This window comes from Lissotriton vulgaris, chromosome 1_1 (assembly GCF_964263255.1).
Source record: "Lissotriton vulgaris chromosome 1_1, aLisVul1.2, whole genome shotgun sequence".
In the NCBI taxonomy this organism is placed as follows: domain Eukaryota; kingdom Metazoa; phylum Chordata; class Amphibia; order Caudata; family Salamandridae; genus Lissotriton; species Lissotriton vulgaris.
The window spans coordinates 179,191,893-179,219,452 of NC_141685.1; the positions used below are offsets into that span (position 1 = coordinate 179,191,893).

General features: G+C 45.1%; 1 pseudogene; it reads right to left on the minus strand.

Annotated features, from left to right (window-relative positions):
• LOC147738070 (uncharacterized) lies at positions 1–27,560 on the minus strand (annotated as a pseudogene).

Sequence of the window (27,560 nt, forward strand, 5' to 3'; positions counted from 1 at the left end):
TCAAACATTGGCTGCACATGAGGGGGCTTTCCTCTGTATGTATTCCCTAATGTCTTTGTAGGTTTGATAATCGACAAAATATCCTCTCACATTGACTGTACTTGGCTTTTCCTCTGTATGTGTTTGCTGATGAGTCATTAATGTAGAAGATTTACTAAAACTACTTTCACATTCACTGCACTGATATGGTATTTCCCCAGTGTGAGTTCTCTCATGCCATTTTAGGTGTGATGATTGACTAAAGCTCTTCTCACGTTCACTGCATTTGAATGGCTTTGCCTCAGTGAGAGTTCTCTCATGCCGTTTTAGGCATGATGATTGACTAAAGCTCTTCTCACATTCTCTACATTTGAATGGCTTTTCTCCGGTGTGTGATCACTGATGATATCTTAATGTTGATAATTCACTGAAACTACTTCCACATTCACTGCATTGATATGGTTTTTCCCCAGTGTGAGTTCTCTGATGCTGTTTTAGGTTTGCCGATTGACTAAAACTTTTCTCACATTCATTGAACTTGAATGGCTTCTCCCCTGTGTGTGTTCGCTGATGGCTTTGTAGGTGTGATAACGGCCTAAAGCACTTCACACATTCACTGCACTTGTATGGCTTTTCCCCTGTGTGCGTTCTCTGATGAATCCAGAGACTTGAGGAGATCCTAAAACGACTTCTACATTCATTGCAATGGTATGGTTTTTCCTCTGTGTGTATTCGCATATGATTCATTAATGTTGTGGATTCTCTAAAACTACAACCACAATCAGTGCATTTAAATGGTTTTTCCTCTGTGTGTGTTTGCTGATGAATCCGGAGTTTTGCCGATTCAGTAAAACTACTTCCACATTCACTGCAATGATATGGTTTTTCCCCCGTGTGTTTTAGTTGATGGCTTTGTAGGTGTGATAACTGACTAAAGCTCTTCAAACATTCAATGCATATGAAAGGTTTTTCTCCTGTGTGTATTCGCTGATGTTTCCTTAAGATTGACGATTGACTAAAACTACTTCCACATTCATTGCAGTTATATGGCTTTTCCCCGGTGTGTGTTCTCTGATGCTGTTTTAGGGTTGATAACCTACTAAAACTCTTCTCACATTCATTGCACTTGAATAATTTTCCCCCGAGTGCATTCTCTGAAGAATCCTTAGGTTTGAGGAGTCACTAAAACTACTTCCACATTCATTGCAGTGGTAAGATTTCTCCCTTGCGTGTTTTTGTAAATGTCTTTGTAGGCCTGATAATTGTATGAAGCTCTTCACACATTCACTGCAGTTGAATGATTTTTCATCTGTGTGCGTTTGCTGACGGCACTTTAGTTGTGATGACAAACTAAAGCGTTCGCTACATGTGTATGATTTTTCTTTCTTTGGGGCAGTTATATATTTTTCTTCATCCTATGACAGCTTTTCCGGATGGGCCAACATGGTTGATAAAGCACTTGCGTTAGTCTCACATTCCCTGCAAGTGTGTGATATTTCAGAAATTTTCTTTCTGATTTAACAAAGTACAATTAACACTAAATGCCCTTCTTAGTGGGCGATTGTGTCTTTAGATTCAATAATGGTGTTGCATGCTTGTGGATAAAGATTAATCCTCCTACTGGTCACAACAAATTGGAGAAAAGTTTGTATTGTAGATAGCAGAACTTTTCTTTCCTTCACCCTTCAGTTGTCTGGCTCCACTCCATTGTGCTCTTCTCTGGTTGATGTTGTTTAGTTAAAAAGTGTTTACAGTACACCTACAGCACTGCATGGTGGGTTGTTATAATTGTGGACAGCAAAACGTTGCTGTAACCACATCCTACAGATCCAATGATAAAATGCTGTAATTGGACTTGTTTATACAGGAGGTAGTTTGCCCTAATCCTCTAGAGTTCTTTTCTTTGTCTTGTTGCGTGGAGGTGCACAGCTCCGACTCTTACATCCACTGAACTGCCCTTGACTGCTTCTTCCAGGATCTGTCAGTTTATGTCGGGGTCCTCTTTCTCGGACGTGAAGGTTTTCTTTAATATTGGAGCTTATTTACTCTGGCTGTTTTTGCAGATTTACAGAATTCTCTTCTTTATTCATAAACATTTTGTGCATTCAAGGCTTTTTTTCTGTTGAATGTAAAAAAAAAATTACTACATGGAAAGATAATGGAATTTGCATGCACAATATTTAACTGGACATAAAAACATCTCTGCTATACCATCTTGGAAACTTATCAAGGTTATTTCACTATAAACAGATATTTCAATAAAAGTTCAGTTGAACATGTCACAACTTATTTATTTCAGAAAATGTGTTGATTTACCAGTGTTCGTAGATTAAATTAGTAAAGCAAGAACACTTGAGTAGCACTTGCATAATAGTTACAGCTTTCTGTAGCTGCATATAGTCACGATTTGTTTTAAACGAGAACAGTGCTTGGAGTAAGAGATGGACAGGAAGACCCAAGGCAGTAGGATGCACCTCACAGTGTTGTGGCATTCATCGAATATTTTTGTACATGGAGCTGGCTGGCTTCATTGCCTGCCCCTACAATATGCTGTATGTCATTGGTTAATTGATACTTTTTTAAATTTATGGTGTAACGTACCTGGTCTGGAAACTTATAACGCGGAGCACTGAAGGTGAAAATGGTATTGATGAAATGATTTTGGCGAGCGGGTAATCTATTTGAGGTTGAGCAATTGCTGAGGCCCAATGATTGTGGAAGTCCAATGTGCTGATTAGTTGACAAAAATAAAACAAATGTATCCTTTGTGCTTAGCTAAGAATGGCAGATAAATTGAGCAGCATGAATAAATACAGTTGTCCAAGGTAAATGGTGTTGTCAGAAGAGCAGATAAACTGACGGTGCCACATTGGAGGGTGAAGTTGATGGATTTGTTACATGAGGGACATGGTGCACTAACGGCGCATGAATTTCACCAAGCAGCATACAGGGCCAAAGACGTTTTCACTTTAGCTTTGCATCTAACTTTATGGCATTCTTACAATGTTTCTGGGTAAGTTAATTTGTGGCACGTAGCACTAGTTTCCCTGTTGCCTGTGAAAACTGATCAAACTACAAGAGATACAGTAGATGATAAGCTACACGATCTGTGGCTGAAGGCAGCAGCGCTCAGACGCTGAACGGATTGAGCAACACCAGCCTGAAAGGTCAGACTTATTGTTTTCTTTAAAATTACTGATCTTTATACTCTAAACTCCAATAGTTCCTTCCAGTTCTATATCTGTCTGATTCAGAAATATTCGATTTATTTTGATAAGAAAGGCTTATGTTCTCCATATGAAGGGGCTTAATTCCACAGGATGTATTGATTATGCAATTATGAGGGTATGCATGGACGGTAACTAAGATGGTGGGTTGAAGAGAGTACTCCTGACTGAGTCAGCCCCATTTAATGTCTTTGACAGAACTGGAGTACAACTGGTAGGGCTGTCTAAACATTAGTAGCCATCAAATGACTCATAAGCATAATTTGCTTAAATGTGAATTGGCAGTGTCCATTTCTGTAGAGGCAGCATAGTGGGGATTGGATCATGGTGGGGCACTGTTCCAGCAAAGCCTCATTAAAAAGTTGGAATAGAGATATATATGGATACCTCTTTGATGGCCTACTGTGTGGATACAAAGGTCACATACAGAACAGACCAGTGACTAGGGATGCGGCCAGGTAATTGGAAAATAACTGCTGCATTGCAAAGGAAAACAACAGCTTCATGCCATAATCAGACAGTGGGGGGTTGTTAGAAAAACAGTGAAAACACCACACAAAAAGATCCTACACCAGCTTATACAAATAAAGCTAAATGTAATAAAGCATGACAAAAATCGAATTAGTAGAACTGGAGATATTGAACATTAAAGTGTTTAGAGTAAATGGCGCCAAAAGAGTAAAGTACTTGCTGAAGCTATCTGGTCACGCAGATCGGGACACAGTAACATGTTCAGGCTGACCGCTACAGGATGTGTGTCGGCTACAGGAACCCAGTTATGTTTGCTGAACATAGTACCTTAAATCCACTTTGCGGAGCCTTGTGTGGATCCGCGTAGGAGATGAGTTGTGCAGCTGAGGCGGTGCATCGGAACGGAGATGTGGCGTGCCTGCAGTGTAAGGTCCTGTTGCGTCATCATCAATGATGGCTTGCAATGCGAAGTCCAAGTCGGAGATGTGTTGCGCAGTTGGGGAGTTGTATCAGTTCAGAGGAGCTGTGGGGCTGCAATGCGGAGTCCATCGCCGAGGCTGCCGTCGGTGGGGGATGTGAGGGCCTGTGTAGGGGATGTGTCACACAGCTGCAGTTCTGATGCAGTCTCGGGCTTCGATGCTGTTTTTTGCAGCGGTTCCGATCCATGTAGTGCAGTGATGGGTTGGCTCCGCTTGGGTTTGAGACGCACAGCAGAGATGTGTTCTTTCTTCTGGATCCACAGAGGCTCGCAGAGTACCTTAGGCCCACTTCGAAGTGTCCTGGACTTGGTTGACACAACTTGGCAGGAAAGAATCGCAGATGGTAGAGACCAAGTGCAGATGCAAGGTTGGGTTGTTCAAAGCATGTTATGTCCCCGAGGCTTCAGTTCAGGAAGACAGCCAACCAGCCGTTGGAGTCACTCTGGGTTCTGGGTTAAAGGGATGCAGGTCCAGTCCTTCTTACTCAGGCAAGAGGACAGTAGGAAACAGGTCTGCACAGAAATGCAGGAGTCCAGCAGAGAGGCAGACCTTTAGCAGCACAGCAGCCCTTCTTCCTGGCACAGTATCCACAGGTCCAGAAGCATACTGAAGGAGTGGTATCAGAGATGGTTCTTTTATACACAGTTATGCCTTTGAAGTGGAAAGAAGCTTCATGAAGCATGCCCTTGAAGTACACAGATGCCCTGTTTTTCCTACTGTGGCAACACACTAAACTATAGGGAGTATGCAGACCTTTGTGTGCACACAGGATACAACCTATTCAGGTGTAAGTTAGGCTGGGATCAGCTGCTTCCCATCCTGCTAGTGATGGCCCATCCAGTCACACGTTCGCTCCCATTATTTGTGACTGTCTAGGAGGAATACAGAAAGCCCCACTGCCAACTTCACCCAGTCATGTGACCAGAGACAGGTTGCAGGCACCAAATGGCTAGTCCAGGAAAATGCAAACTTTGTATAAAGTGATAAAGCTGTTCTGTTGCGTGTTGCAATTCCTTAGTGTGAAAAGATGGTGTCTAGAATATATCACCAATGTATGCAGATCAATATATGGTCTCAAAAATTATTTAAACAATATACACAACATAGATGGAATGTGGCCCTATATTAAACCAATATTTAACACACCCATGGTACATCAATAAAAAATATAGACAAAGCTCAGAATAACTTTTAAATATTGTGTATATTCCAAATCATATACTCAAATAATATACACAATTTTCTTCATATATGGCTGTCACGGACAAACAAATATCAAACAATGTGACTGATGACACAACATGCAAAAATGCTTGATACAACACAACACAAAATAACACAAAGGAATGTCTATCCTTATTGTGTCAACTGGCTCAACATTCACCCTATCTCATCATTCATTTCATTAGCGATGGTTGACCACAATCATGGACCAATAAGATGTCTTCGATGTTTCGACCCTGGTGTGTTAGTGTATACAAATCACGGCAGGTTTTCCTCAGGACTAGTAAATTAACTAAAGCCTGGACGGGGGAAACAAAGCCTCATTCAAGAATGCTGTGTGTTATTCAATAAAATTAAATAAAAAACATAAGGAGGACTCCAAATTAACTCACCTAGCTGTAACCAGATTATGTGGGAACAGGATTCCTCCAGGATAGGCTGGAGCCCACAGCAAGGCATCAACCAGTATGGAGACTGATATCTTCCAACTAGGGAAATTATTCTAAAAAGCAGAGATCCCTGAGGGATAAAATGTATTATCATGAATACTTGGTTTATAATGCCCAAGGAAATGCGTCTGAGACACAGTGGGACAAGAAACGCTCACCGTTTGAAAGCGCAAGAAATCCGGTGTTGCCGATGTCTACTACATGGTAATTCTTCCTCCTTACACGATAGTGGCCCCACTGGCCCTCACTGGAACCTAATCTGAGTATCTGAGGGGACTTACTTTGAGGCGATTCCGCTGCTGCCTGGACCCTGTTGCTGATTACAGAGCACTTTCCTGACCCTGCAGCCTGCTGTGCTTCTTGGCCTCCCGCCTCCCGCCGCCTGACCCCTGTTCCATCTCGGGGCGAGGCCGCCGAGCGGAGTGCGGGGAGGAGACAAACTACAACTCCCAAGAGCCTTCGGGACGCAACCCGCGTCAATTGCGCGCCAGGAGGCGCATAAATTACCAGTCACCCCGGTCGAGTGGGGGACTTACTTTGAGGCGATTCCGCTGCTGCCTGGACCCTGTTGCTGATTACAGAGCACTTTCCTGACCTTGCAGCCTGCTGTGCTTCTTGGCCTCCCGCCTACCGCCGCCTGACCCCTGTTCCATCTCGGGGCGAGGCCGCCGAGCGGAGTGCGGGGAGGAGACAAACTACAACTCCCAAGAGCCTTCGGGACGCAACCCGCGTCAATTGCGCGCCAGGAGGCGCATAAATTACCAGTCACCCCGGTCGAGTGGGGGACTTACTTTGAGGCGATTCCGCTGCTGCCTGGACCCTGTTGCTGATTACAGAGCACTTTCCTGACCCTGCAGCCTGCTGTGCTTCTTGGCCTCCCGCCTCCCGCCGCCTGACCCCTGTTCCATCTCGGGGCGAGGCCGCCGAGCGGAGTGCGGGGAGGAGACAAACTACAACTCCCAAGAGCCTTCGGGACGCAGCCCGCGTCAATTGCGCGCCAGGAGGCGCATAAATTACCAGTCACCCCCGTCTCGCGGGACGCGAGCGGGACGCCGGGCGAAGCCCGGGCCAAGGGCGGGCCCGTTTATTCCCGTTCAAGCCCGGGTAAGACTGGACTGGGCCACCCCCCTGACATTACTTTTCATTCGTTAGTGGTTCTATCAATACCAACAATTAGGTGTTGTTCCTTTGCATTTATTTACTGTGCCCTTCGAATCTGTTGCAATGTCACCCAGAATCACTAGAAATACCAAACTTACACACACTGCCCAGGTAATAGGGCCAATAGATCAATTCATTGCCAAGGCGAACGATGCCATCAATCAAGGTGTCCTCCTTTTAGAAAGGAGGGTCTCGCAGGACTTAGCGGCAGCCAGGCGTTCCTCACTGGGACTTTTGGCTTCCGCTGTAACTCCTCAACGCACCCTTGTCCTTGATATACAACAAGAGACCCCTATGGTGCCTGGGACTGTAGACTTGTCGGTGTCTATCGATCTTTCCACAACACAAATATCTCAATCCTCTGCATCTTATCTCCCCCCATCACTCGAGCGAACCCCTATCTTGTTCATAAACCCTCCAGACGAGGACCTTCCATCCCCCTCTACGAGGGGCCAGAGAGAAGGTGCTATCCCGAAAAAGAATAAGGGAAAAAGAAAAGGAAATAAGAACTCCCCTCAAAACATTAGCAACACACGACAGGATCTTCCGCCACAACTAGTTGAAAATTCTCCCTCTCTAGCAGCTTTAAATCATTCGGTTAAATCCCAACAGCCGGCCGCCATTCCTACGTCAGAAGTCATAAACCTCTCATCTGACACACATAACTTGTTTTTGAGTGGCAATACGTGTACTAGGCAGGATCCAGTTACACATGATACTAACATGCTGGCCTCTATCGAGGCTCTAATAAAGCAGCATCTCCAACCTTTAGTGGTATCATTAGCTAAAATTAAAAAATCCTTAGCCATATTAACTTCTGACTTAAAATCCAAGAAAAACTTAATCCCTATGCCCTCACTTCCTGCGGCCCCAACATGTAATTCAAAACAAAAAAACCCTGGGGGAACAAATCTTACACAAACACACAAAACACCTAAAGCGGTAAATACTACTATGGTGGCCCAACAAAAAACAGTGGCCCAACAAAAACTAGTAAACACAACTCGTGCAAAGCCGCAGCAAACACTAGTTATTACTACTGCAAATAAGCCTACTGCTCCTACTACTTCTTCCCTTCCTGCCCCACCTGTATCAGAGGGCCAACCCACCAACCGACCAGCCACTCCAATTTCAGCAAAGACACCAGCCCCTAAAAAGACATCTGTACCCAAAAAGACTCCCGCTTCAAAGAACGCAGCCTATAACACTAGACGCAACGGTGCGCGCCCAGCCTATCTTCCACCAGAAGCAACACCATACGTTATCATTATGACTGGGGTCCCAGAACTACATACTAACTCCGATGAGCCCGGATGGTCCCTAAAGAACAAGGTGCTACATTGGCTGTCAATGAACCGACCACTTCCCCCCTACGCAAACAACAGAGTCGTATCAGTCCGTAGAGTTCCCTGGGTAGGGAAGGAGCCAAAATTGATCCCAGGGGACTGTATAATAATAAACTTTGAAGATCCCCAAACTGTAGAACTTATTTCCTCATGGGGGCCTCAAACTTCTCCTGAAGGAATCTCAACAAAAAGATTAGCATTTTTCTACCCCCCAGCTAAATCCTTACCATCAGGTCACGAATGGAACTGGACTCAGGTAGGCAATTGGAACAATAAAATGAACTGGTCAACATGGCAAGGACAAGGAGGCAGGGAAACTACGCTATTCCCAGATTGGAGGGGTGTCTCCCCCAACAACAGGTTTGACTGCCTGGAGATGGTGGACTGACCATCAGCAGACCAGGGACTGGATAATGCGATCTCACCCCTACCTGATCTACCATCTTCAATGTTAGCAAGCCTCCCTCAATCCTTAAGTCCACCGGCTAAAATGATACTCCTACCAACCACAACAGACACAATCGCAACAGATATAACTAATACAGAGGCGGAAGGTTTTCACCAACCTGACCTCACCCTGCCATCCACTAATGCTACTAACGCTACTAACTCCAACTATGGTGTAACTTTGTCTTCTCCCCTTAATATCATCTCTCGTGAATCCCTGGAACTTTCTGCACAGAAAAGAAGCCCTGTACCCATTAATGAAACCTTGTCGTTCCAGTTAGTATCAATACTGTTTTGGAACGTGGCAGGTCTCCGAACTAAGATTCGATCTACATCCTGGCTGGACTTTGTTACCACACACCAGATAATCTGTTTGCAAGAGACTTGGACAATCGACACATTGCACATACAGGGTTACCTAACGTTTCACTCACCGGCCTGCCCATCAATACATGGCAGACCAATGGGGGGCCTTGTTATATATATCTCAAACAATCTCGAAGTAAGAAAAATCTCCACAATATGTACTACCCTAAATTACCAAATTCTTTTGATCATTTTTAAAAATGGTACGTCATATACTATAATCAATTTTTATAATAATCTATCTCAGATAGAATGTATGAAAACTGTGTCTGCAATTACCATGTTTATAAGCGAACAACGCGCTAAACATTCATCTACATTGTGTAATGTAATATGGGGAGGCGATTTCAATGTACAACTGTGCCCAAAATATAAGACAACCGATTGTGGCCTTTTAGATGAAAACGATTGCCCACTGACACATTTTACTCACTCCGCGGTCGGAGACTCACTTAATGAAAGTTTAATGTTTTTAGAATCGTTGTACGCCAACAATCTTGTAGACCCCCCCGTGGATTTTAAACCTACTTTTCACGGCCGGGGCTGTTTTAGTACCATAGATTTTATTTTATGTTCATATTCTTTAAAGGGTACGCTTCTTCAGTTCACTACAGGAACAGAAGTATCTGGTGATCACTTCTCTAATAGTATTGTATTGAAGCTATCTACGAATGTTCCTCAACCTATACGGAAGAGCTTATTGACCCAAAATGCATTAACTATAGACAGAACCAATGGCTACTCAGTGAAATGGTCTCGGGTAGACCCACAAATAACAACAACTAAAATAGTAACTAAAGCACTCCCCTGGATAAACTCCTGCCTCGATGAGGATTCTACCCCCGAGCAAATTATTTCCAGTTTCGGGGAAATCCTCAAAACTATTCAGAGCGAGCTAGTTCGAACCCATAAACCAGGTACCCATTCAGGCCCAAAATGGTTCGACACGGCAATGCGAAAAGCATTAACCGCCCTAAAGAAAGAACTCCATAATCCACTTAGAGACAAGGACAAAATATCCAAGTTAAGATCTGAATATAAGCAGGCCCAAATCAGATGTAAAAAAGAGCTCAAGAAAAAACTGTGGGCCCAGCTACATGAGAGCTGCCATACAAAGGACAGCTCTCAGTTCTGGCAGGTAGTAAAATCTCCTTTCATGCTTGAGGCCAACTCCCACCAACACCTAGATGTAGCAGTGACCGCGGACGAGTGGGTGACCCACTTTTCAAAGATCTTTAGTGATCTCCCCCCGGACAGCGCGGCACAATGCAACCAAGTAACTGGGTCCCCAAGAAAAGGAGTGTACCCAATTGACCTATCCTTTACCTTGGGGGAGGTTATATGTGCATTATCCTCATCAAAAACTGGAAAGGCCCCTGGCCCGGACGGCGTCCCATTAGATATATTCGTCTCTAATATCGACTTATGGTCTCCAATTATTACCCAGCTAATGGCGGCTGTGTTAAGCACTGGCCTTCTGGATTCCTGGTCCTCCTCCATACTCCTTCCTATTTTTAAAAAAGGGGATAGAAATAACCCTGCCTGCTACAGGCCCATTTCCCTCCTGGATTCACTGGGTAAAGTCGCGGGCCGCCTAATTCTTGATCGTCTGCAGGATTGGGCGGCAGAAAATAACATCTTTACCGACCTCCAGTATGGATTCCGGGAGGGACTGGGTACCGTAGAACAGGCCTTAAATTTGACACTTCTAATAGGAAAGTATGTGGGTGTCAAACGGGGTAATCTATACATGGTTTACGTCGACCTTAGTGCGGCGTTTGACTGTGTAATTCACGCCAAGCTATGGTCTATCCTGGAGGAGTTGGGGGTCGATCCGCCGCTAATCAAATTTTTGCGCGAGCTTTATTCTGAAGCTTCGGCTTGCGTAAGGTTTGGAACAGGTGGCGAATTAACATCTTCTTTTCAAATAACTCGTGGAGTTAGGCAGGGCTGTGTCCTGGCTCCCTTCTTGTTTAATTTATACACCAATGGTTTGGAAGCAGCCATGCTTGAAGGGAGCCAGGATTTACCTACCATTAACCATCGCCCTATCCCAGCATTGCTTTATGCTGATGATTCAGTTATCTTCGCTAGATCCCTGGTACAGTTGCAGAAACAATTGGACAAATACTGTAACTATATGCTCTCACTTGGGTTAAAGGTGAATAAGACCAAGACCTTTGTCATGCAAACAGGGTCCAAGGTGAAAAGCTCCAAGCATCTCTCCATCGAGCAATCAAAACTAGAACGAGTTAGGGAATACCCTTACTTGGGAATCTTAATAGATGACCAGCTAACGTGGAAAAGGGCATTGGTAACTAGAAAACTGCTTTACCAACGTGCTACCTCTGCCCTTGTCTCATTTTCTAGAAAAATGGGTAAGCCATCCCCCCCCTGTACTACTCAAAATCCACCAAGCCAAATGCCAGAGCATTGCTACATACGGGGCTGGTGTATGGGGTTATGTAAACACGGCTGAACTCCAAAAAATCCAAAACGGCTTTGTAAAATATCTGCTGGCCCTCCCTCAGAGCGCCCCCACATACGGATGCCACATTGAGCTTGGGATTGACTATTTAGCTGATTACATCAAATGTCAACCAATGCTACTATGGCACCGTATCTGGTCTAAGCCTGAATGTCACCTCACTCGTGCCCTGATTTCGGATTGCTTGGGGCTGACCTCCTGGAAAAAGATCCCATGGTTGGCATATGTTGTTAACTTTTTGAAAGATTTGGATCTTAACCAATATGTAATAGAGCCATCACTAATCAGTGAGCTAAGTAGAAAAACCCTTAAGTGCCATTGTCTTAACCATCTCAGGGAACTTCGTTTGAGCGGCGAAGTACCCAAGCAATCAATTGCTCACATCATGATGGTCCAAGTGTCACCAGGTATACAGCCTTATCTCACTTATTATTTGTCCAACCACGAAAAATACCTACTAACCAGGTTTCGTTTTAATTTGTTTTTCCGATTGGTAACTTTCCCAAACCCATTAAACTGGTCTCATGACTTGGAGAAATGCCCATGCGACAAGGTCTCGTCCCAATCCACTATGCATGTAGTCCTTTTCTGTTATTTTTACGCCATACCTCGCAAACGCTGGGTTTTGCCTGTGTTGCGTCAGATGGGGCTGAGGACCTGCCGACCAGCGCTTCTTGCATTGCAACAGCTAGATTCACAATATGCGGCAAAGAATTTAGCCATGTATTTGAAATCATGTTTAATAATTCGTAAAGCAATAAGGAATGAAGACTTAAAACCATGAAATTTTGTATTATGTAGCTGATTGAAAGTGTATTTTCCCTTCTGTTTCTTCTTTTTGTAATGTTTTAGGCTTTTTAAATTGTATTATAATACTGTAATAACATTAACTTGTTTTTATGTGAATATGTTTTAAAAATCATGATGTACTTTTTATGGTTAACAAATTGTCTAACCGAATAAAATAATTTGAACTGAACTGAGTACCTTTCGGTCTCTGTAATCTTGATTTTAAAACTGTTTTAAACAAAGTGGAGGTGTGCTCCTAATCAATAAAACACTTAATATGTCAATATACAGTTGCCTGGGAAAGGGGGAAGCCTTTATCCAAGTGCAAACTGTTTTCTGAACATTTGCCGAAGATCCCACACTGTAGCTAAGTTGAGCAATGTTGGAAATTTGGTGCTTACATTTAACAGCTGCTAACCTAGCCAACAGATTATAACTTCACTAGCATGATGTATTGTGTACCAACACTAGGTCAACATCTGGAAAGTTTACCTCAGATATACCACTAATGAAGAAATGTAAAAAGGATTGAGACCCTTTTAATGCAGGGCATAAAATGGGCTTCTTAACAGTGGTCACAGAGAACTTGAGGAGGGAGTGTGGTGAGTCTAAAGGTGCCCTGTTCCTCTTCTGGCCTGATGTTGGTAGATTAACAAGGCCCTGGTGTCCCCCACATCAGTAAAGCTTACGCATGCTTTTCTTTCAGACTTTAAACACCTCCCTGTGTCTCACAGTCTTTCCTTGGACTTTGATTTAGATTCTTGGTCTGCTGCCTCTAATGTGCTCAATCAACTGCACCTCACAAAGGTTGTAACATTTAAAAAGGACCACAAATCTCAAGATTTAACCTCGAAGCAGGCACCACTGAAGGCAGTCATCTGCTCAAAACATACTGCCTGCAAAGCATGGAAATACAAGCAGAAGGTCTTGTTAGAGGCAACTAAATATAGAAACAACAAATATTAGAGTGGTCTGAGTAGAGGCGATATGTAGGAGAGGAGCCAGAGAACAACAGGAATGCTTTTATATGGAGTGTTTTACAGTGACCATAAACTCTAGTTTGAAACTAAAAAAGGCATCAAAACGAGCCCATGCCGTGCCTAAGGAAACCAACACTTTTAGCCACATCTAATATTCATATCTTTTCCTGCTCCACAGCAAACTCCTGACCCATCTCTAGCCATGCCCAACCCTTTCCTTGTTCTTGCACTCAATGAAATTCTTACCTTGCTGACAGTGTAACCTCACTACCAAGCCTCCAGGACCCTCACATCTCTTCTCCCCCCTCTGAAGCTAGCTGCTATTCTTCTGGTTGACAGTCTAGCTCCCTCGTCATGTCTAAATCTATAACTCAACTCTCAATCATCCCTTCCTCTTCCCGAACCACCAGCCGAACTGTAGCTTCACATGTAACCACAAAACCATCAGCGGCGTCCACTGTGAAACTTCAGCCATCTCTAGCAGAGAATCTCTGGCTCCATTCACAACTCCTAGACTACCAAAGGCTCACTCAGTAACCCCCACCTCATCCCAAATGTATGCAGAACCAGACAATCACTTGCATTTACCCTCCCTAGATTAAGCCACAGGCTTTGATGGATTCCTGAAGTGTTTTTAAACTTGTTTTTAGCTGCTGTCCATGGTCAGACGCCACCACAGTTTGAAATGCACTTGACCCAGACAAAGGATGCTTTCAGTTTTTTAGATGTTGGAAACTGATGTCACCTCATGCTAAATGGTGGGCAAGTGTGTGTGTGTAGATTACATTCCCGGCTAACTGTGGAGGGTTTTTTAGAATTTCAGAACATGTGGGGCGCTCTGCCTAGAGTAAACGTTATACGGTCACTTGAAAATAACAGGTAAAGTTGAGGTGCGTAAAGAGCGAACGGAGAAGCCCTTAACCGTTCAATTTAGAAAATCAACAGACTCTCCCAAACTTAAAGAAGCAAAGCTCTCGCAACCACAAATCAGTATGATCAGGGAAAGAAAACGTTTTCAACAAAGTAATAGACAGTTCAGTAATAAGCAACAGCAGATCCTTGTGTCTTTATCCTTAGGAAGGTTGTTTATTTGATCCACATTTCAGCCGACACGTGTTTCGTCGTGTTTAAAGTTGAGTCAACACGACTCTTCAGGGCTAGTGGTGTGACCCACTAGTCAGTAGGTCGGACTTAATGGACACTTCGATTTCGGGTGGATAGTTCAGTATGTGAGGTTAAAGAACATCGGAATATAAATAATATTTCTCCGCTCTGAGTTTAGAGCAATCGGTTTTTCATCCGTTTGTAAGTTCTCCAAACCAAGTATGGTGGAAGAAAGCAAAGGTGTACTGTGTAACAAAGGAGACTGGATATGTGTGTGTACCAAGCCGTACCGGGAGGGGATCCAATTAAGGTTTCATGAAAGTAGGTGTGGTTCGATCCCTCTGTGGAGTGCGAACAAAGTTGTGGTATCCCTCCTCTGTGTGTTCCCGGTCGTCGTGTTTCGAAACACGGCAACCGGGCATTGAGGGAGCGGGACTGCGAGGACCTGCTGTCCCCGCGGGATTCCATCTGCTGCAATTGGGGCCTCTTCCCACCCCCATCACTCAGCAGCACTTAACGGCTCGCGGCCCCCGCTTCGCATGTACCGCTCGCAGCCTCTGTGTTTTTAGGCGCTGTGACCCTGTGTTTTTATCTTTGGGACCACCTCAAGGAACTTGTTAGAACTCCTGCCGATTTTGGGCTGATTACCTGAAGAATCGTTGAGGGAGCGGGACTGCGAGGACCAGCAGTCCCCGCGGTATTCCATCTGCCGCACCTGGGGCCTCTTCCCGCCCCCATCACTCAGGAGCACTTGACGGCTCGCGGCCCCGCTTTGTGGGTACCGCTCGCAGCCGTGGTGTTTTTAGGTGCTGTGACCCTGTGTTTTTATCTTTGGGACCACCTCAAGGAACTTGTTAGAACTCCTGCCGATTTTGGGCTGATTACCTGAAGAATCGTTGAGGGAGCGGGACTGCGAGGACCAGCAGTCACCGCGGGATTCCATCTGCCGCACCTGGGGCCTCTTCCCGCCCCCATCACTCAGCAGCACTTAACGGCTCATGGCCCCCGCTTCGCTGGGGCCGTTCGCAGCCGTGGTGTTTTTAGGCGCAGTGACCCTGTGTTTTTATCTTTGGGACCACCTCAAGGAACTTGTTAGAACTCCTGCCGATTTTGGGCTGATTACCTGAAGAATCGTTGAAGGAGCGGGACTGTGAGGACCAGCAGTCCCCGGGGGATTCCATCTGCCGCACCTGGGGCCTCTTCCCGCCCCCATCACTCCTTATTTAGCCATGCCCATATCCGCGATACGCGGGACAGGCACGGGCGAAGCCCGGGCCAAGGGCGGGCCTGTTGTAGCCCATTAAAGACCGATTAAGACCGGACCAGGCCCCCCCTCTAATTCCTGGTATTCAGTGATTTAAATACTTTGGACTCTGATATCAGTGTAATTGCTCCTTGTATTGATTCTTAACTGTGGAAATGTCTGTACGTGAAAGCAGAACTAGGGCCGCTGCTGGGTCGTTACTTCTGGGAACATTAGATAATTTCATTATAAGAACCAACTCTGTAATTGATCAAGGGATCACCCTAATGGAACAGCGGGTCTCACAGGATTTGGCCATGGCTAAACGATCGTCCATTGGCCACCTTGCGAATGCTCGCACACCTGAATGCACTAGATGAGTAAATACCACAGACACTGAGGCACTTATACATAGCCCCCCAAGTTCTCATGCCTCTTTCTGCTCTTTGCCAGTGCTCATCACACAATCACCAGTAGACATAGAGTCTACACAGGTAGCTGTAGTAGAAACCTCTCCAAAGAGACCATATACTAGACAGCAACGTGAAAGACAGGAAGGTGCTATACTCAAGAGCAAGCGACCACCGATTGCCGCTACTAGGTCTAAAAAATCGAAACTTTCAAAGGGCCAGAGTAATCATGAAACATTACCTACACAAAAGGGAATCGAACTGCAAAATTTAGCAGGCGATCCTGCTTTACCACCTCGAACCAAGGTTCAGCATCTGGTGTTTGTGATAGTGTTAACACTTTTAACACCTTTTGCAGAACAGAAGCAGATGATGACGCCTTATGTAATAAGCTGGGAGTATTATTAAGGTCTAGTCTAGCTCCCTTGGAAAAAAGACTCTTATTGAAAAACAGCTTTCTAAGTTGGAATTAGCTATGAGAGGTACTAGAGGCAACGGGACCCCTAAAAATAGTTTTGCGGGTACCTCCCAGTCAAACTCGATGTTAGAGGTGCAGGTAATTCACCAACCTCTACTTACTACTAAGCGAATTTGCTCAAAATCTACGAATGTCCCGGTAGAAACAAGTCCGTCGGAATTGCCCACTATATCGGGTAAAGGACTTATACCATCTGTATCTAAACAGAAAGAGAGCGAAGGGCAGGAAACCGGGGAGGCACCGAGGAGGGCCCGTAGTATCAACTTACCACCATAATCAAGACCTTATGTGGTAGTATTAACGGGAGTGCCAGAATTAAAACACACTAGCCAAGAGTCATTTATACGTTTAAAAAATAAAGTGGCACACTGGCTTAATATAAATAGACCGCTACCCTCTTTTATAACTGGTTAATTTCAGAGACCCTCGTACGGTGGATCACATTTGCTCCTGGAATGATCAAAACTAAAATCTTGGGTCACTGATAGAGTCCCGACCACTATCGTTTTTCTATCCCCCACCTAATCAGTCAGATGAAGGAGGGGCTTGGACACTTGTGACTCACCGCCGCCAGGGTAGGGCTGGAAAACATCAATATGGACCATTAAACACTCAGAACCACCTGCTCCCACAAAATAGATTTAGTACCCTAGAAATGGTGGACTGACTAAAAACAACTACAGGTAACACACAAGGTAGTGAGGTGGCGAGGTGCAAGAAAGGAAAGACCAGTAACTCGGTAAACCAATCTACTAAACATAACCAGGGAACTACAGATACAGATATTCAAACAGGTAGCAATACGCCAGACGTAGAAACTGCGATGGGTGGTATAGTTACGATGGAGAATAATCCGTTAACCCCATGTAATATACAGCACATAGTGCCTAATGATGTTTGTGTAGATCATGAGGCAGTGGATAGGGGAGAATTTATAACTTTTTTATCCTGGAATGTGGCTGGACTCTCTAATAAGCTAAATGATCCAGCGTTTTTACCCACTGTAAAGAAATTCTCTATCGTCTGTCTTCAGGAGACTTGGGAGAGGGAAGAAATTCATATCAACGGGTATCGTACATTCCACACTGCAGGCGAGTTATCGATAAGGGGCAGAAACAAAGGGGGTCTTTGTGTTTTTATTTCGAACACTTCTAAAGTTATGGTCGTTAAATGTATTTCTGCTTCAAATTATTATCAGATGCTAGAGCTTATAGTAGATGGAAACGAGACCATTAACTTGATAAATTTATATAATAATATACCAAAGTGTGAAATAGATAATGTATTTAAAGAACTCTTACATACAATGCAGAAATCTGATGTAGATTGCTTCTCGGGGAATCGTGTTGTATGGGTGGGTGATTTTAACTGTTTTCTGTGCCCAAACAGTCACTCAGGTATTTGTGGCCTAGTTAACACCAAAGGTGAACCCTGTGCCCATTTTGCATGTACACTTATTGGGAATCTTGTTAATAACGTGTTGGTTGAGATGGAACTAGGATTTGGTAATGAACTATGTACACCACAGGTTGATTTCAGACCCACATTTAACGGTAGGGGATGTAATTCGCTGATAGATTTTGTCTTGGCCTCTAATAGTATTTGGCACAATTTATTTGATTTTAAAACGGGTGAAACCGTAATGAGCGACCACTATCCTAACAGTTTCTCCTTAATTACTAAAATACAAAATACTAGTAATCACGGAATAATTAACAATCTGTACTGTCATAGGATAAATTTAGCAAAGAGAAATGGCTACACAATAAAATGGAATAAAATAGAGCCCGCCTTTTTTCTCCAGAAATTAATAAAAAACAAGTTCAGTGATTTTATGGCCTGCCTTTCGGAAACGAGTAACTGGGCTTCAGTTACCTCAGCTTTCTGTAATATTACAGAGGAAATCAATAAATCATTGGAGGGACCAGTGAAGAAAGAGCAAAGGGATAAGGCTGAGAGATGGTTTAACTCAGAATGTAGCAAAGCCCATACAGCTCTAAAATTGGCGCTTAAAAGAGACCCCAAATGTATTGCGGAGATTAAAAATGCTAGAACTATCTATTACACCGCAATAAAAAAAAGAAACAAGGATATAAAGCAGGAGGCATGGGATGCCCTTCATCAAGCTTGCCTCCAGAAGGATAACATAGGTTTCTGGAAGGCAGTGAATGCCCCATTTTTTGTATACAGAAAATCAGATAATATAGAACTGGCAATAGAGGAAGCTACCTGGGTTACCTATTTCACCAGATTATATAAGAAGGATAATTTACCCGGGAGTCTGGCTACTGAAATATATGTAGACAAAGAAAATAATTTGGCGGGTTTATTCCCACTGGACATTAATTTTGAATTATCTGAGGTGGAATTAGCTATCTCCGAGAGTTCGGGGGGTAAGGCCCCAGGGCCAGACGGGGTCCCTGTTGATATTTATAAATCTAATATCAAATTATGGGCCCCTCTCCTGACAAAAGTTTTAAACTGTTCTAACAAAATAGGGTTCCTTTTAACATGGCAGGAAGCCATTGTGCTCCCCATTTTTAAGAAGGTGACCGCAATGACCCAAAATGCTACAGGCCAATTTCTCTTTTAGATTCTTTAATGAAAGTGGCGGGCAGGTCATTTAAAACAGACTACAAGTATGGGCGGAAGACACAGGTGCTCTATCGAAATTTCAATCTGGTTTTAAAGCAGGATTGGGCACAGTAGAGCAAGGATTAAATTTAGCTATAATCATTGGCAAATATGTGGTGGCAAAAGGGGATAAGTTGTTTTTAACATTCGTAGACTTAAGCTCGGCGTTCGACAGTTTAAGTCACGAAATGTTATGAGACACACTTTCCCACTTGGGAATTGACATAAGCCTACTTAATTTTATCAAAGAACTATATAGGGGGGCTGGTGCAAAGGTCCGTTATGGCAGTAAAGGAGAGTGTACTCCTAAATTTCCCATAAAAAAGGAGTCCGCCAGGGATGCATACTTGCACCTTTTTTATTTAATTTATATAATATTAGGATAGCATCCCACTTAATACAAGATAAACAGGATTATCCACAAATTGGAGGAAACCCAGCTCCAATTTTGCTGTATGCGGACGACGCTGTCATTATGGCAAGGACCCAAGTGGGCCTCCAGAGATCCCTCACGGCCTTTTCAGACTACATGGAAGCAAGAGGATTAAAAATCAATATTAACAAAACCTTTAGCAATGTTCAGTGTAAAATTTTCCTGTCAAACACAAAGATTGAAAGGATCAATACATTTTTCTATTTAGGGATACATTTTGACAGGAGTGGGACATGGATTGCAGCTGCTAATATGAGGAAAATAGCCTTCTCCCGCGCCATTGGAGCTGTGCGGAATTTCGCGATTTAGCTCGGGGGACGACCAGTAAATACTTTGCTGGATATCTATAGATCAAAGTGTGTGTCCCCCGTGATATATGGCGCAGGGATTTGGGGGATTGCGGACATAAGCGAGATCCAGCGATGTGAAAATGCTTTTGCCCGCTACTTACTAGCCGCACCTAAGTCCACTTCTACTTATGTTTGCCACAAAGAGCTGGGCCTAGTTTATGTATCCGATCTTATAAAAGTGAGCCCAATTCTGTTGTGGCATAAGGTCTGGGTCTCTCAGGAGACAGAGCTGAACAGGCATATCATCCGGGATTGCTTGAAACTCCATGGGAGCTTAAAAATTGAGTGGTTATTGTATGTGAAACGCTTTTTTAAAGATATTGGCCATGCCGAATTCTTTGATAACCCACAAACCATAACAGCAATTTCAAGAAAAAAGCTGAAGGAAATCTGGTTAATTTTCTTAGAAAATAAAAGGTGGCAGCTGGAGGGTAAGAAGAGCTCGGTAATGCAAAATCAATTAATGTTACATGGCTATGGCCCACAGCAATACTTAGTATGCACACAAAGTAGTTATACTCGGATGCTACTAACTCGTTTTAGAGTAGGGAGTTTTTTCAGACTGTTGACCTTTCCTGTTGTTAACACTTGGTCAAAGACTCTGATCCTGTGCCCTTGTGATGATGTATCCCACCAATCAATGATTCATTGTATCTTGTTTTGTAGATTTTACACCTCTATTAGGGGAAAGTATTTAATTGATTTACTTAAGAACTGGGGAATGACACAATGCAGACCAGCTTTATTAAGACTTTAAATGCTAGAGGAGGAGATAACATTGTATACTGTATCAATGTTTTTAAAAAGTATGATGAGATTTAGATTGACAATGAACTGATTTTTAGCATTTCAAATAATCTTATTTCGGTTCTAAATCTGATTTTAAATGGTCACGATATTGTTTGTGAGAAATGCAAGGTTTCGTGTAAACTGTATTCTCTTTTCTTCTTTGTGCTTTTATGGATTCTTAAATTGAAACCGAATAAAGCTATATTTTGATTTGATTTGATTTGACTTGCTTTGTATAACCTGGAGCTTTTAGAATAGGTGCTGAGCAGTCCTTCAGAGTGTCAAAAGCCTTTTGACAGCTCACTGTCCAGTTCACTTTCTTTGGGTGCTTCTTGGAGGTCTATTCAGCGAGGGGTGCCATAATGGTGCCATACCCCTTCCCACACCTCCCTTAGTATCCACTCAAGCCAAAGAATTCCCTGAATTGAGTCTCAGTTGTTGGATCTTTCCAGTTCAAACTAATTTGGATCATGGGCTGAAAAGGTTGAACTTGCTTCCACCTACAAGGTGACCCAAGCATACAACAGAGGCCTTATAGGTTACGAGCAGTGGGATGGCTGGTAGGGCATAAGTAGGGATATTCACTGAATAGTGATCCCAAGCCCGGGAGCTTCCTTCTGTAGGACCGGCTAGGCGGCCATCTTGAAGCCCAACATGTACTGTTCATTCTACCACACGTACACACAGCCTACGGAACTTGTACTACGACGGATGAGATATCTGTCACAAACATGGCAGATGTCCCATTCATTCTACCACAAGTGCATACAGCCTACGAAACTTGTAATACGAAGGATGGGATATCTGTCACGACCATGGCAGATGTCCCGTTCATTCTACCACAAGTGCATACAGCCTACTGAACTTTTAATACGACGGATGGGATATCTGTCACAAACATGGCAGATGTCCCGTTCATTCTACCACAAGTGCATACAGCCTACGGAACTTGTAATACGAAGGATGGGATATATGTCATGACCATGGCGGATGTCCCGTTCATTCTACCATGGGTGCATACAGCCTATGGAACTTGTAATACAACGGATGGGATGTCTGTCACGACCATGGCAGATGTACTCTTCAGTCTACCACAAGTGCATACAGTCTATGGAACTTGTAATACAATGTATAGGATATCTGTCACGACCATGGCAGATGTCCTGTTTATTCTACCACAAGTGCATACAGTCTATGGCACTTTTAATACGACGGATGGGATATCTGTCACAAACATGGCAGATGTCCCGTTTATTCTACCACAAGTGCATACAGTCTATGGCACTTTTAATATGACGGATGGGATATCTGTCACAAACATGGCAGATGTCCCGTTCATTCTACCAGAAGTGCATACAGCCTACAGAACTTTTAATATGACGGATGGGATATCTGTCCCAACCATGGCAGATGTCCCGTTCATTCTACCACAGTGCATACAGCCTATTGAACTTGTCATACGACGGATGGGACATCTGTCATGACCATGGCAGATGTCCCATTCATTCTATCACAAGTGCACACAGCCTACGGAATTTGTCAATCAATCATTTGTAAAGCGAACTACACACTCGAGAGGGTCTCAAGGCGCTGGGGGGGCCACTACTGATCAAACAGCCAGGTCTTGAGTATCCTCCTGAAGGTCAGCAGGTCTTGGGTCTGTCGTAGGCTCAGTGGGAGGGTGTTCCATGTCTTGGTGGCGAGGTGGGAGAAAGATCTCCTACCGGTGGTTGTTCTTCGGATGCGCGGAGTCGGTAGCGAGTGAGAGGTCGGTGGAGCGTAGCTGACGGCTGGGGATGTCGGAGAGGCGTCTGTTGAGGTAGGCTGGCCAGTCTTGTGGAGTGCCTTGTGTGTGTGGGTGAGGAGCTTAAAGGATATCCTCTTGTTGATGGGGAGCCAGTGCAGGTTTCTCAGGTGGGGGGTGGTGTGGTGTGGCATGGTACGGCGAGGATCAGTCGTGCCGAGGCGGTTTGGATGCGTTGTAGTCGTTAGATGAGCTTGGTTGGGGCTCCCGCGTAGAGGGCGTTTCCGTCGTCGAGTTTGCTGCTGACGAGGGCCTGGATGACTGTCTTTCTTGTATCTGTCAGGATCCATCTGTAGATCTTGTGGAGCATGCGGAGGGTGTTGAAGTAGGAGGAGAAGACAGCGTTGACTTACTTGGTCATTGAGAGCATTGAGTCAAGGATGATTCCCAGGTTGCGTGCTTGGTCGGTGGGTGTCGGGGCTGCCCCCAGTGCTGTCGGCCACCAGGAGTCATCCTAGGCTGAAGGGTTGGAGCCGAGGATGAGGACCTCTGTCTTGTCCGAGTTCAGCTTCAGACGGCTGGTCTTCATCCAGTCGGCAATGGCCTCCATTCCTAAGTGGAGGTTGGCTTTGGCGGTGATGGGATTCTTGGTGAGAGAGAGGATCAGCTGAGTGTCGTCGGCGTAGGAGATTATGCCGTCTGCAGGTCCTGCTGGAGAGAGTGTAAAAGAGGTTGGGTTTGTGAGAGAGTGCTTAGTGTTCACTCGCCAGCCATCTGCAGGTCCTGATGGAGAGAGTCTAGAATAGGTTGGGTTTGTGAGAGAGTGCTTAGTGTTCACTCGCCAGCCGTCTGCAAATCCTGCTGGAGAGAGTCTAGAATAGGTTGGGTTTGTGAGAGAGTGCTTCTTAGTGTTCACTTGCCAGCCGTCTGCAGGTCCTTCTGGAGAGAGTGTATAATAGGTTGGGTTTGTAAGAGAGTGATTAGTGTACACTCGCCAGCTGTCTGCAGGTCCTGCTGGAGAGAGTTTAGAATAGGTTGGGTTTGTGAGAGAGTGCTTAGTGTTCATTCGCCAGCCGTCTGGAGGTCTTGCTGGAGAGAGTCTAGAATAAGTTGGGTTTATGAGAGAGTGCTTAGTGTTCACTCGCCACCCATCTGCAGGTCCTGCTGGAGAGAGTTTAGCATAGATTGGGTTTGTGAGAAAGTGCTTAGTGTTCACTCACCAGCTGTCTGCAGGTCCTGCTGTAGAGAGTTTAGAATAGGTTGGGTTTGACAGGGAGAGAGTCAAGGTATGGCTGACTTTTTCCATGGAGCGGCACTGTTATCAGATAAATGTACACACTTTTGCTAGTAGTACAAACAGTGCTGATCAGGGCTTTGCCCTCAGCATTTCTTTGTAAAGTTTACATGTTTCTATTGCTTTCATGTTTTACATCTCAAACCTTGATTTACAAACCTGTGCTCAATATTCCCAGCTGGCAGCGCATCAGGACATAGTAGGAGGGGGCCTGATCCAGTTACTTATTGCGATCAGTGAGGATGATTAAGTGGTGATGAACAGGTTTGACATTGAAATCCATCGGCTTTGAGTCTCAGTGCCCTCCCCTTTAAGATTTGACCAACCAACAGTGTTAAATCAGGCACCTCACACCTCTCTGATGAGGAACACTCTAGACCAGGGGTCTTAAAATGTTTTGATGCCACCCCCCAAAACCCCGTCAGGAGAAGCGGATGCTACTAAGTCGCGTTCGAGACAGGCCACATCAAGTTCTATATATCTACCAACTGCTTATGCTTCTCTTTCCTGTGACCCGTCACTGCCACCACCCCGCAGCCCGGATCACCGTCTTATATGCCTCCCAAAGTGTCACATCTGATTCAACGGATTCCTCATTTTCTGCGAAATAATCAGTAGTGGCCTTTACCAACGTGTCCCGTATCTCTGCACCTTGAGATACCATGGGTTAAGAACCATCTTGCGGCGAGAGCGAGAAGGCACACCACAGTAGTGGGCCAGGATAGGGGTTCGTTCAGAGATACCCCTGGGCAAAAAGGAGATTTCATCTAGGTGAGTAGATTGGCAGAAAAGGTAGTCAATACAGGACATACTACCTTGGACTCCAGAATGGAAAGTATATTGTTTGTCGGGGTGGTGTGTTTGGCATGCATCCACCAATCCCATGGCTGCTAGGAAGTCTGCCAGGACTTTCCCCTGTGGTTCACTGCATCAGGTGATAAACAATCCAGTTCACCCTCAGGGACAGCATTACAGTCTCCCCCCAGCAAGTTGTCCCCCTCAGGTAAATTCAGCATGTGGGGGCCTAAGTCCGTCAGGGTGGAGGAGTGTAGCCTGGGAGGTATTTACAGTGAGGTCACATTGAGAGATCAACCCTCCCACCATCTGAATACCGTGACAAAGTGGCCAGAGGGGTCACGTGTAATGTTTTTTATTTGAAAAGGGAGGGAGGTGCGTGCCAGGATACCCACCCCTCTGGACACCCGCGTATAACCTGCATGGGCAAGTAGTTTATAACCCCATCTGTTGAGTGCGCAGTAGGGAGTACCAGAAATGTGCATCTCCTGGAGCAGCACGAGGTCGGGGGCGAGGCGCTTAAGGTATTGTAATACTATCCCCCTCTTAATTCGGTCACCCAACCCATTCACACGACCCAGCGCAGTATAAGTGGTGGGGTTGTCACTCATTCGGCTCGGAGATCATGAGCCCACCCTCCCACAGGGACAAAAGTGTAACAGGCATAACGAGACGTATCCCCACAGTATAACAGGAGAATAGGCATATCCCAGTGTCACCCGTTAGGAATTCGCCAGTTGGTGTGACAATAGGACCACAAAGGTAGCATCGTAAGCGGAACTGCACCATAAACATAACAGAAATGCATATTGTAAGACAACGTGTGTGCCAGTAACCCTGTCGAGTTTGCATGTGACCTTGGAAGACAAGCTGCTCAAAAAACACAATAAAAGATTAAACAAATACCCTGGAAAACACCCTGGAACCCCCCCACACCGCCTCCCTGCAAAGTGGACTCAGAACTGCCCACCACCCCAAATTGCAGAGCTCTTGTGTGCCCACGACTAGAACCGTGTAGAGGGGAACCCTACACAACCAAACTACCCCAGAATACGACCGTCCCCCCTAACGAACAGTTACATTTGCCCATGATGAATCTCAAAGGGCCTCGTAGCCCCAAGCTTGATTTATGTAGGGTTGAGCGGAATTTGCCTTTCGCAAACCACCGCGAAAAGGCAAAAAATCTCAGCGAACAAGCAAAATTTTGCGTGTTCACAGAGATTTTCAGGGGCGAGGCTTCTTTGCGAGCTCATTGTGCTTTTCCTACACTACAGCTGTGTAAAGGGCCAGAAGAGTTGTCTCTCTAGTGACCATGTGTGTGTAACTTTGCCAACACGCCGAAAGTCGCCGGGGTCCCTTGAGTGAACTGTCCATCCTAGTGAGTTAAGTGCGGGAAGACGGTGCACCCCGCTAGTGTGTGGGGCGGGGCCAAATGGGCAGGCTTCTATGCGAGTTCAAATGCCTCTTGTGTTTATAAAAGGTTAGAGACCGATCAGAGCAGCAGATGAGGAGAAAGAAGCTCCTGGTCACAGGAACTGCACGGGTATTGCGCTTATGAAAGTCAAGGATGCAAAGGCCTCCATCAAGCATCACAGCTAATTTTCGACAGTAGATCTGGGGAGAAAGCACACCTGCCCAGCCTTGACAAAGCTCACAATGTTTTGGGCTGATTAATGAGTTACTGAATTTGAGCTGCAACTTGGGCACCTGCTTCATTTATATCTGTAAGTGCTTTCTGTTGAGGTTTACTTTTTGTGACAGCAGCACTGTGCCAGAAAGATTCCTGCCCTGCATATTTACCCAAGAAGATGCCACCATTGCAAATACAATTCCGTTCCGCCGCGGATCGCGGAAGTTTTGACATTTTCGCGAAAATGCCGGATTTTCGCAAATTCCGCGAGCGTAACGGAATTTGCTGCCCACCCCTAGATTTATGTAGCTCCGACTGCCCTGAGCGGAATATCCCTCCACCCCCTTCTCCAAAATCGAGTCCCAAAGAAACCCTTAACAGAACCCTACGGTGCTCAGTGGGGGGCACTAGATGATAGTCAGACAACGTTTGGAAGCAAGTAACACCTCCCTTCCAGTGAACCAGGAACCGTGTCCTGGGGCCACCCTATTGTCGGTGGCTCAACTAAACATTAACATCGGGCGAAACCCCAGTTTATGGTAACATCCAATGACACCCGTATCAGTTTCTCTCAGTCAACCTTTTCCAGATGGCGGGCGGATCTATGAGGGTGATCCAGGGATGGACGACCCAGGTCCTCAGAGGAAGATCACTTCTCCAGCCAATCCCAGGCATCCTCCGGGGGCTGGAAAAAACGACTTACTGTCCGATTGCACACGCAGTTTTGCTGGAAAAAGCAAGGCATACTTCAAATTGTGGCCCCTGAGTGCCCGTTTCACTTCTAGGAAGGAGCGGTGTTTCAGGTGCACCTTATAAGTAAAGTCTGGAAAAAAGGTTATGCTTGAGTTCTCAAATTTGAGAGGCGGTCCAACTCTTGCAGCTTGAAGGATAATGTCCCGGTCACAAAAGTTGAAGAGCTGTGCCAGGATGGGACGCGGCGGAGTACCCAGCTTCGGAGGGCCTCCAGGCACCCTGTGGGCACGCTCCACAGGGAAGTAGTTGGAGAGGGATCGAGGCTGCAGATGGTTTTGAATCAGGTCTTCAACAAATAGGTCTGTGGCCTGTCCCTCCGCCCATTCGAGAACTCTCAGGATGTGCATATTGTTTCTTCTCGCACGCCCTTCATAATCTTCTAACCAAGAGTCAAGGTCCGACATCTGGGTCCTCAGTTGCTTAACTATCATCTCCAGCTGCGTCGTGGAGTGTTTAAGTGTTGCGACAGTCTTCGTTTGCCTTGACCTCTCCCCCAT